Source organism: Oncorhynchus masou, unplaced genomic scaffold (genome assembly GCF_036934945.1).
Source record: "Oncorhynchus masou masou isolate Uvic2021 unplaced genomic scaffold, UVic_Omas_1.1 unplaced_scaffold_1102, whole genome shotgun sequence".
NCBI classification, from domain to species: domain Eukaryota; kingdom Metazoa; phylum Chordata; class Actinopteri; order Salmoniformes; family Salmonidae; genus Oncorhynchus; species Oncorhynchus masou.
The window spans coordinates 44,453-55,740 of NW_027000741.1; positions in this window are offsets into that span (position 1 = coordinate 44,453).

Below are 11,288 nucleotides of genomic sequence, written 5' to 3' on the forward strand. Positions count from 1 at the left end.
CCACTCCTAGGACCATTACACTGTAACACCGCTACACTACTACCTATACCATCACAGGTAACCTACTAGGACCATTACACTGTAACACCTCTACACTACTACCTACACCATCACAGGTAACCACTCCTAGGACCATTACACTGTAACACCGCTACACTACTACCTACACCATCACAGGTAACACTCCTAGGACCATTACACTGTAACACCTCTACACTACTACCTACACCATCACAGGTAACCTACTAGGACCATTACACTGTAACACCTCTACACTACTACCTACACCATCACAGGTAACCTACTAGGACCATTACACTGTAACACCTCTACACTACTACCTACACCATCACAGGTAACCTACTAGGACCATTACACTGTAACACCTCTACACTACTACCTACACCATCACAGGTAACCACTCCTAGGACCATTACACTGTAACACCGCTACACTACTACCTATACCATCACAGGTAACCACTCCTAGGACCATTACACTGTAACACCTCTACACTACTACCTACACCATCACAGGTAACCACTCCTAGGACCATTACACTGTAACACCTCTACACTACTACCTACACCATCACAGGTAACCACTACTAGGACCATTACACTGTAACACCTCTACACTACTACCTACACCATCACAGGTAACCTACTAGGACCATTACACTGTAACACCTCTACACTACTACCTACACCATCACAGGTAACCACTCCTAGGACCATTACACTGTAACACCTCTACACTACTACCTACACCATCACAGGTAACCTACTAGGACCATTACACTGTAACACCTCTACACTACTACCTACACCATCACAGGTAACCATTACACTAGGACCATTACACTGTAACACCATTACACTGTAACACCTCTACACTACTACCTACACCATCACAGGTAACCACTCCTAGGACCATTACACTGTAACACCTCTACACTACTACACTCCTACCTACACCATCACAGGTAACCTACTAGGACCATTACACTGTAACACCTCTACACTACTACCTACACCATCACAGGTAACCACTCCTAGGACCATTACACTGTAACACCTCTACACTACTACCTACACCATCACAGGTAACCTACTAGGACCATTACACTGTAACACCTCTACACTACTACCTACACCATCACAGGTAACCACTAGGACCATTACCTACTACCCATCACAGGTAACCTACTAGGACCATTACACTGTAACACCTCTACACTACTACCTACACCATCACAGGTAACCTACTAGGACCATTACACTGTAACACCTCTACACTACTACCTACACCATCACAGGTAACCACTCCTAGGACCATTACACTGTAACACCTCTACACTACTACCTACACCATCACAGGTAACACTACTAGGACCATTACACTGTAACACCTCTACACTACTACCTACACCATCACAGGTAACCTACTAAGACCATTACACTGTAACACCTCTACACTACTACCTACACCATCACAGGTAACCTAGGACCATTACACTGTAACACCATTACACTGTAACACCTCCTAGGACCATTACACTAACACTACTACTACCACCATCACAGGTAACCTACTAGGACCATTACACTGTAACACCTCTACACTACTACCTACACCATCACAGGTAACCACTCCTAGGACCATTACACTGTAACACCTCTACACTACTACCTACACCATCACAGGTAACATCACAGGTAACCTACTAGGACCATTACACTGTAACACCTCTACACTACTACCTACACCATCACAGGTAACCACTCCTAGGACCATTACACTGTAACACCTCTACACCACTACCTACACCATCACAGGTAACCTACTAGGACCATTACACTGTAACACCTCTACACTACTACCTACACCATCACAGGTAACCTACTAGGACCATTACACTGTAACACCTCTACACTACTACCTACACCATCACAGGTAACCACTCCTAGGACCATTACACTGTAACACCGCTACACTACTACCTATACCATCACAGGTAACCACTCCTAGGACCATTACACTGTAACACCTCTACACTACTACCTACACCATCACAGGTAACCACTCCTAGGACCATTACACTGTAACACCTCTACACTACTACCTACACCATCACAGGTAACCACTACTAGGACCATTACACTGTAACACCTCTACACTACTACCTACACCATCACAGGTAACCTACTAGGACCATTACACTGTAACACCTCTACACTACTACCTACACCATCACAGGTAACCACTCCTAGGACCATTACACTGTAACACCTCTACACCACTACCTACACCATCACAGGTAACCTACTAGGACCATTACACTGTAACACCTCTACAATACTACCTACACCATCACAGGTAACCTACTAGGACCATTACACTGTAACACCTCTACACTACTACCTACACCATCACAGGTAACCTACTAAGACCATTACACTGTAACACCTCTACACTACTACCTACACCATCACAGGTAACCACTCCTAGGACCATTACACTGTAACACCTCTACACTACTACACTACCTACACCATCACAGGTAACCTACTAGGACCATTACACTGTAACACCTCTACACTACTACCTACACCATCACAGGTAACCACTCCTAGGACCATTACACTGTAACACCTCTACACTACTACCTACACCATCACAGGTAACCTACTAGGACCATTACACTGTAACACCTCTACACTACTACCTACACCATCACAGGTAACCACTCCTAGGACCATTACACTGTAACACCGCTACACTACTACCTATACCATCACAGGTAACCTACTAGGACCATTACACTGTAACACCTCTACACTACTACCTACACCATCACAGGTAACCTACTAGGACCATTACACTGTAACACCGCTACACTACTACCTACACCATCACAGGTAACCACTCCTAGGACCATTACACTGTAACACCTCTACACTACTACCTACACCATCACAGGTAACCACTACTAGGACCATTACACTGTAACACCTCTACACTACTACCTATACCATCACAGGTAACCTACTAAGACCATTACACTGTAACACCTCTACACCTCTACACTCCTACCTACACCATCACAGGTAACCTACTAGGACCATTACACTGTAACCATCACAGGTAACCTACTAGGACCATTACACTAACACCTCTACACTACTACCTACACCATCACAGGTAACCTACTAGGACCATTACACTGTAACACCTCTACACTACTACCTACACCATCACAGGTAACCACTCCTAGGACCATTACACTGTAACACCGCTACACTACTACCTACACCATCACAGGTAACCACTCATAGGACCATTACACTGTAACACCTCTACACTACTACCTACACCATCTCAGGTAACCACTCCTAGGACCATTACACTGTAACACCTCTACACCTCTACACTCCTAGCTACACCATCACAGGTAACCACTCCTAGGACCATTACACTGTAACACCTCTACACCTCTACACTACTACCTACACCATCACAGGTAACCACTCCTAGGACCATTACACTGTAACACCTCTACACTACTACACTCCTACGTACACCATCACAGGTAACCACTACTAGGACCATTACACTGTAACACCTCTACACTACTACCTACACCATCACAGGTAACCACTCCTAGGACCATTACACTGTAACACCTCTACACTCCTACCTACACCATCACAGGTAACCACTCCTAGGACCATTACACTGTAACACCTCTACACCTCTACACTACTACCTACACCATCACAGGTAACCTACTAGGACCATTACACTGTAACACCGCTACACTACTACCTACACCATCACAGGTAACCTACTAGGACCATTACACTGTAACACCTCTACACTACTACCTACACCATCACAGGTAACCACTCCTAGGACCATTACACTGTAACACCTCTACACTACTACCTACACCATCACAGGTAACCTACTAGGACCATTACACTGTAACACCTCTACACTACTACCTACACCATCACAGGTAACCACTCCTAGGACCATTACACTGTAACACCGCTACACTACTACCTATACCATCACAGGTAACCTACTAGGACCATTACACTGTAACACCTCTACACTACTACCTACACCATCACAGGTAACCACTCCTAGGACCATTACACTGTAACACCGCTACACTACTACCTACACCATCACAGGTAACCACTCATAGGACCATTACACTGTAACACCTCTACACTACTACCTACACCATCACAGGTAACCTACTAGGACCATTACACTGTAACACCTCTACACTACTACCTACACCATCACAGGTAACCTACTAGGACCATTACACTGTAACACCTCTACACTACTACCTACACCATCACAGGTAACCTACTAGGACCATTACACTGTAACACCTCTACACTACTACCTACACCATCACAGGTAACCTACTAGGACCATTACACTGTAACACCTCTACACTACTACCTACACCATCACAGGTAACCTACTAGGACCATTACACTGTAACACCTCTACACTACTACCTACACCATCACAGGTAACCACTCCTAGGACCATTACACTGTGACACCGCTACACTACTACCTACACCATCACAGGTAACCTACTAGGACCATTACACTGTAACACCTCTACACTACTACCTACACCATCACAGGTAACCTACTAGGACCATTACACTGTAACACCTCTACACTACTACCTACACCATCACAGGTAACCTACTAGGACCATTACACTGTAACACCTCTACACTACTACCTACACCATCACAGGTAACCACTCCTAGGACCATTACACTGTGACACCGCTACACTACTACCTACACCATCACAGGTAACCTACTAGGACCATTACACTGTAACACCTCTACACTACTACCTACACCATCACAGGTAACCACTCCTAGGACCATTACATAACACCTCTACACTACTACCTACACCATCACAGGTAACCTACTAGGACCATTACACTGTAACACCTCTACACTACTACCTACACCATCACAGGTAACCTACTAGGACCATTACACTGTAACACCTCTACACTACTACCTACACCATCACAGGTAACCACTCCTAGGACCATTACACTGTAACACCTCTACACTACTACCTACACCATCACAGGTAACCACTCCTAGGACCATTACACTGTAACACCTCTACACTACTACCTACACCATCACAGGTAACCTACTAGGACCATTACACTGTAACACCTCTACACTACTACCTACACCATCACAGGTAACCACTCCTAGGACCATTACACTGTAACACCTCTACACCACTACCTACACCATCACAGGTAACCTACTAGGACCATTACACTGTAACACCTCTACACTACTACCTACACCATCACAGGTAACCACTCCTAGGACCATTACACTGTAACACCTCTACACTACTACCTACACCATCACAGGTAACCACTCCTAGGACCATTACACTGTAACACCGCTACACTACTACCTATACCATCACAGGTAACCACTCCTAGGACCATTACACTGTAACACCTCTACACTACTACCTACACCATCACAGGTAACCACTCCTAGGACCATTACACTGTAACACCTCTACACTACTACCTACACCATCACAGGTAACCACTACTAGGACCATTACACTGTAACACCTCTACACTACTACCTACACCATCACAGGTAACCTACTAGGACCATTACACTGTAACACCTCTACACTACTACCTACACCATCACAGGTAACCACTCCTAGGACCATTACACTGTAACACCTCTACACCACTACCTACACCATCACAGGTAACCTACTAGGACCATTACACTGTAACACCTCTACAATACTACCTACACCATCACAGGTAACCTACTAGGACCATTACACTGTAACACCTCTACACTACTACCTATACCATCACAGGTAACCTACTAAGACCATTACACTGTAACACCTCTACACTACTACCTACACCATCACAGGTAACCACTCCTAGGACCATTACACTGTAACACCTCTACACTACTACACTCCTACCTACACCATCACAGGTAACCTACTAGGACCATTACACTGTAACACCTCCATTACACCATCACAGGTAAACTAGGACCATTACACTGTAACACCTCTACACTACTACCTACACCATCACAGGTAACCTACTAGGACCATTACACTGTAACACCGCTACACTACTACCTACACCATCACAGGTAACCACTCCTAGGACCATTACACTGTAACACCTCTACACTACTACCTATACCATCACAGGTAACCTACTAGGACCATTACACGTAACACCTCTACACTACTACCTACACCATCACAGGTAACCTACTAGGACCATTACACTGTAACACCTCTACACTACTACCTACACCATCACAGGTAACCACTCATAGGACCATTACACTGTAACACCTCTACACTACTACCTACACCATCACAGGTAACCACTACTAGGACCATTACACTGTAACACCTCTACACTACTACCTATACCATCACAGGTAACCTACTAAGACCATTACACTGTAACACCTCTACACCTCTACACTCCTACCTACACCATCACAGGTAACCTACTAGGACCATTACACTGTAACACCTCTACACTACTACCTACACCATCACAGGTAACCTACTAGGACCATTACACTGTAACACCTCTACACTACTACCTACACCATCACAGGTAACCACTCCTAGGACCATTACACTGTAACACCTCTACACCACTACCTACACCATCACAGGTAACCTACTAGGACCATTACACTGTAACACCTCTACAATACTACCTACACCATCACAGGTAACCTACTAGGACCATTACACTGTAACACCTCTACACTACTACCTATACCATCACAGGTAACCTACTAAGACCATTACACTGTAACACCTCTACACTACTACCTACACCATCACAGGTAACCACTCCTAGGACCATTACACTGTAACACCTCTACACTACTACCTCCTACCTACACCATCACAGGTAACCTACTAGGACCATTACACTGTAACACCTCTACACTACTACCTACACCATCACAGGTAACCACTCCTAGGACCATTACACTGTAACACCTCTACACTACTACCTACACCATCACAGGTAACCTACTAGGACCATTACACTGTAACACCTCTACACTACTACCTACACCATCACAGGTAACCACTCCTAGGACCATTACACTGTAACACCGCTACACTACTACCTATACCATCACAGGTAACCTACTAGGACCATTACACTGTAACACCTCTACACTACTACCTACACCATCACAGGTAACCTACTAGGACCATTACACTGTAACACCGCTACACTACTACCTACACCATCACAGGTAACCACTCCTAGGACCATTACACTGTAACACCTCTACACTACTACCTACACCATCACAGGTAACCACTACTAGGACCATTACACTGTAACACCTCTACACTACTACCTATACCATCACAGGTAACCTACTAAGACCATTACACTGTAACACCTCTACACCTCTACACTCCTACCTACACCATCACAGGTAACCTACTAGGACCATTACACTGTAACACCTCTACACTACTACCTACACCATCACAGGTAACCTACTAGGACCATTACACTGTAACACCTCTACACTACTACCTACACCATCACAGGTAACCACTCCTAGGACCATTACACTGTAACACCGCTACACTACTACCTACACCATCACAGGTAACCACTCATAGGACCATTACACTGTAACACCTCTACACTACTACCTACACCATCTCAGGTAACCACTCCTAGGACCATTACACTGTAACACCTCTACACTCTACACTCCTAGCTACACCATCACAGGTAACCACTCCTAGGACCATTACACTGTAACACCTAACACCTCTACACTACTACCTACACCATCACAGGTAACCACTCCTAGGACCATTACACTGTAACACCTCTACACTACTACACTCCTACGTACACCATCACAGGTAACCACTACTAGGACCATTACACTGTAACACCTCTACACTACTACCTACACCATCACAGGTAACCACTCCTAGGACCATTACACTGTAACACCTCTACACTCCTACCTACACCATCACAGGTAACCACTCCTAGGACCATTACACTGTAACACCTCTACACCTCTACACTACTACCTACACCATCACAGGTAACCTACTAGGACCATTACACTGTAACACCGCTACACTACTACCTACACCATCACAGGTAACCTACTAGGACCATTACACTGTAACACCTCTACACTACTACCTACACCATCACAGGTAACCACTCCTAGGACCATTACACTGTAACACCTCTACACTACTACCTACACCATCACAGGTAACCTACTAGGACCATTACACTGTAACACCTCTACACTACTACCTACACCATCACAGGTAACCTACTAGGACCATTACACTGTAACACCTCTACACCATACACCATCACAGGTAACCACTCCTAGGCCCATTACACTGTAACACCTCTACACTACTACCTACACCATCACAGGTAACCTACTAGGACCATTACACTGTAACACCTCTACACTACTACCTACACCATCACAGGTAACCTACTAGGACCATTACACTGTAACACCTCTACACTACTACCTACACCATCACAGGTAACCTACTAGGACCATTACACTGTAACACCTCTACACTACTACCTACACCATCACAGGTAACCACTCCTAGGACCATTACACTGTAACACCGCTACACTACTACCTACACCATCACAGGTAACCACTCATAGGACCATTACACTGTAACACCTCTACACTACTACCTACACCATCACAGGTAACCACTCCTAGGACCATTACACTGTGGCTACACTACTACCTACACCATCACAGGTAACCTACTAGGACCATTACACTGTAACACCGCTACACTACTACCTATACCATCACAGGTAACCTACTAGGACCATTACACTGTAACACCTCTACACTACTACCTACACCATCACAGGTAACCTACTAGGACCATTACACTGTAACACCTCTACACTCCTACCTACACCATCACAGGTAACCACTCCTAGGACCATTACACTGTAACACCTCTACACCTCTACACTACTACCTACACCATCACAGGTAACCTACTAGGACCATTACACTGTAACACCGCTACACTACTACCTACACCATCACAGGTAACCTACTAGGACCATTACACTGTAACACCTCTACACTACTACCTACACCATCACAGGTAACCACTCCTAGGACCATTACACTGTAACACCTCTACACTACTACCTACACCATCACAGGTAACCTACTAGGACCATTACACTGTAACGCCTCTACACTACTACCTACACCATCACAGGTAACCACTCCTAGGACCATTACACTGTAACACCGCTACACTACTACCTATACCATCACAGGTAACCTACTAGGACCATTACACTGTAACACCTCTACACTACTACCTACACCATCACAGGGAACCACTCCTAGGACCATTACACTGTAACACCGCTACACTACTACCTACACCATCACAGGTAACCACTCATAGGACCATTACACTGTAACACCTCTACACTACTACCTACACCATCACAGGTAACCTACTAGGACCATTACACTGTAACACCTCTACACTACTACCTACACCATCACAGGTAACCTACTAGGACCATTACACTGTAACACCTCTACACTACTACCTACACCATCACAGGTAACCACTCCTAGGCCCATTACACTGTAACACCTCTACACTACTACCTACACCATCACAGGTAACCTACTAGGACCATTACACTGTAACACCTCTACACTACTACCTACACCATCACAGGTAACCTACTAGGACCATTACACTGTAACACCTCTACACTACTACCTACACCATCACAGGTAACCTACTAGGACCATTACACTGTAACACCTCTACACTACTACCTACACCATCACAGGTAACCACTCCTAGGACCATTACACTGTGACACCGCTACACTACTACCTACACCATCACAGGTAACCTACTAGGACCATTACACTGTAACACCTCTACACTACTACCTACACCATCACAGGTAACCACTCCTAGGACCATTACACTGTAACACCTCTACACTACTACCTACACCATCACAGGTAACCTACTAGGACCATTACACTGTAACACCTCTACACTACTACCTACACCATCACAGGTAACCTACTAGGACCATTACACTGTAACACCTCTACACTACTACCTACACCATCACAGGTAACCACTCCTAGGACCATTACACTGTAACACCTCTACACTACTACCTACACCATCACAGGTAACCACTCCTAGACCATTACACTGTAACACCTCTACACTACTACCTACACCATCACAGGTAACCTATTGACCATTACACTGTAACACCTCTACACTACTACCTACACCATCACAGGTAACCACTCCTAGGCCCATTACACTGTAACACCTCTTCACTACTACCTACACCATCACAGGTAACCTACTAGGACCATTACACTGTAACACCTCTACACTACTACCTACACCATCACAGGTAACCTACTAGGACCATTACACTGTAACACCTCTACACTACTACCTACACCATCACAGGTAACCACTCCTAGGACCATTACACTGTAACACCGCTACACTACTACCTACACCATCACAGGTAACCTACTAGGACCATTACACTGTAACACCTCTACACTACTACCTACACCATCACAGGTAACCACTCCTAGGACCATTACACTGTAACACCGCTACACTACTACCTATACCATCACAGGTAACCTACTAGGACCATTACACTGTAACACCTCTACACTACTACCTACACCATCACAGGTAACCACTCCTAGGACCATTACACTGTAACACCGCTACACTACTACCTACACCATCACAGGTAACCTACTAGTACCATTACACTGTAACACCTCTACACTACTACCTACACCATCACAGGTAACCTACTAGGACCATTACACTGTAACACCTCTACACTACTACCTACACCATCACAGGTAACCTACTAGGACCATTACACTGTAACACCTCTACACTACTACCTACACCATCACAGGTAACACTACTAGGACCATTACACTGTAACACCTCTACACTACTACCTACACCATCACAGGTAACCTACTAGGACCATTACACTGTAACACCTCTACACTACTACCTACACCATCACAGGTAACCTACTAGGACCATTACACTGTAACACCTCTACACCTC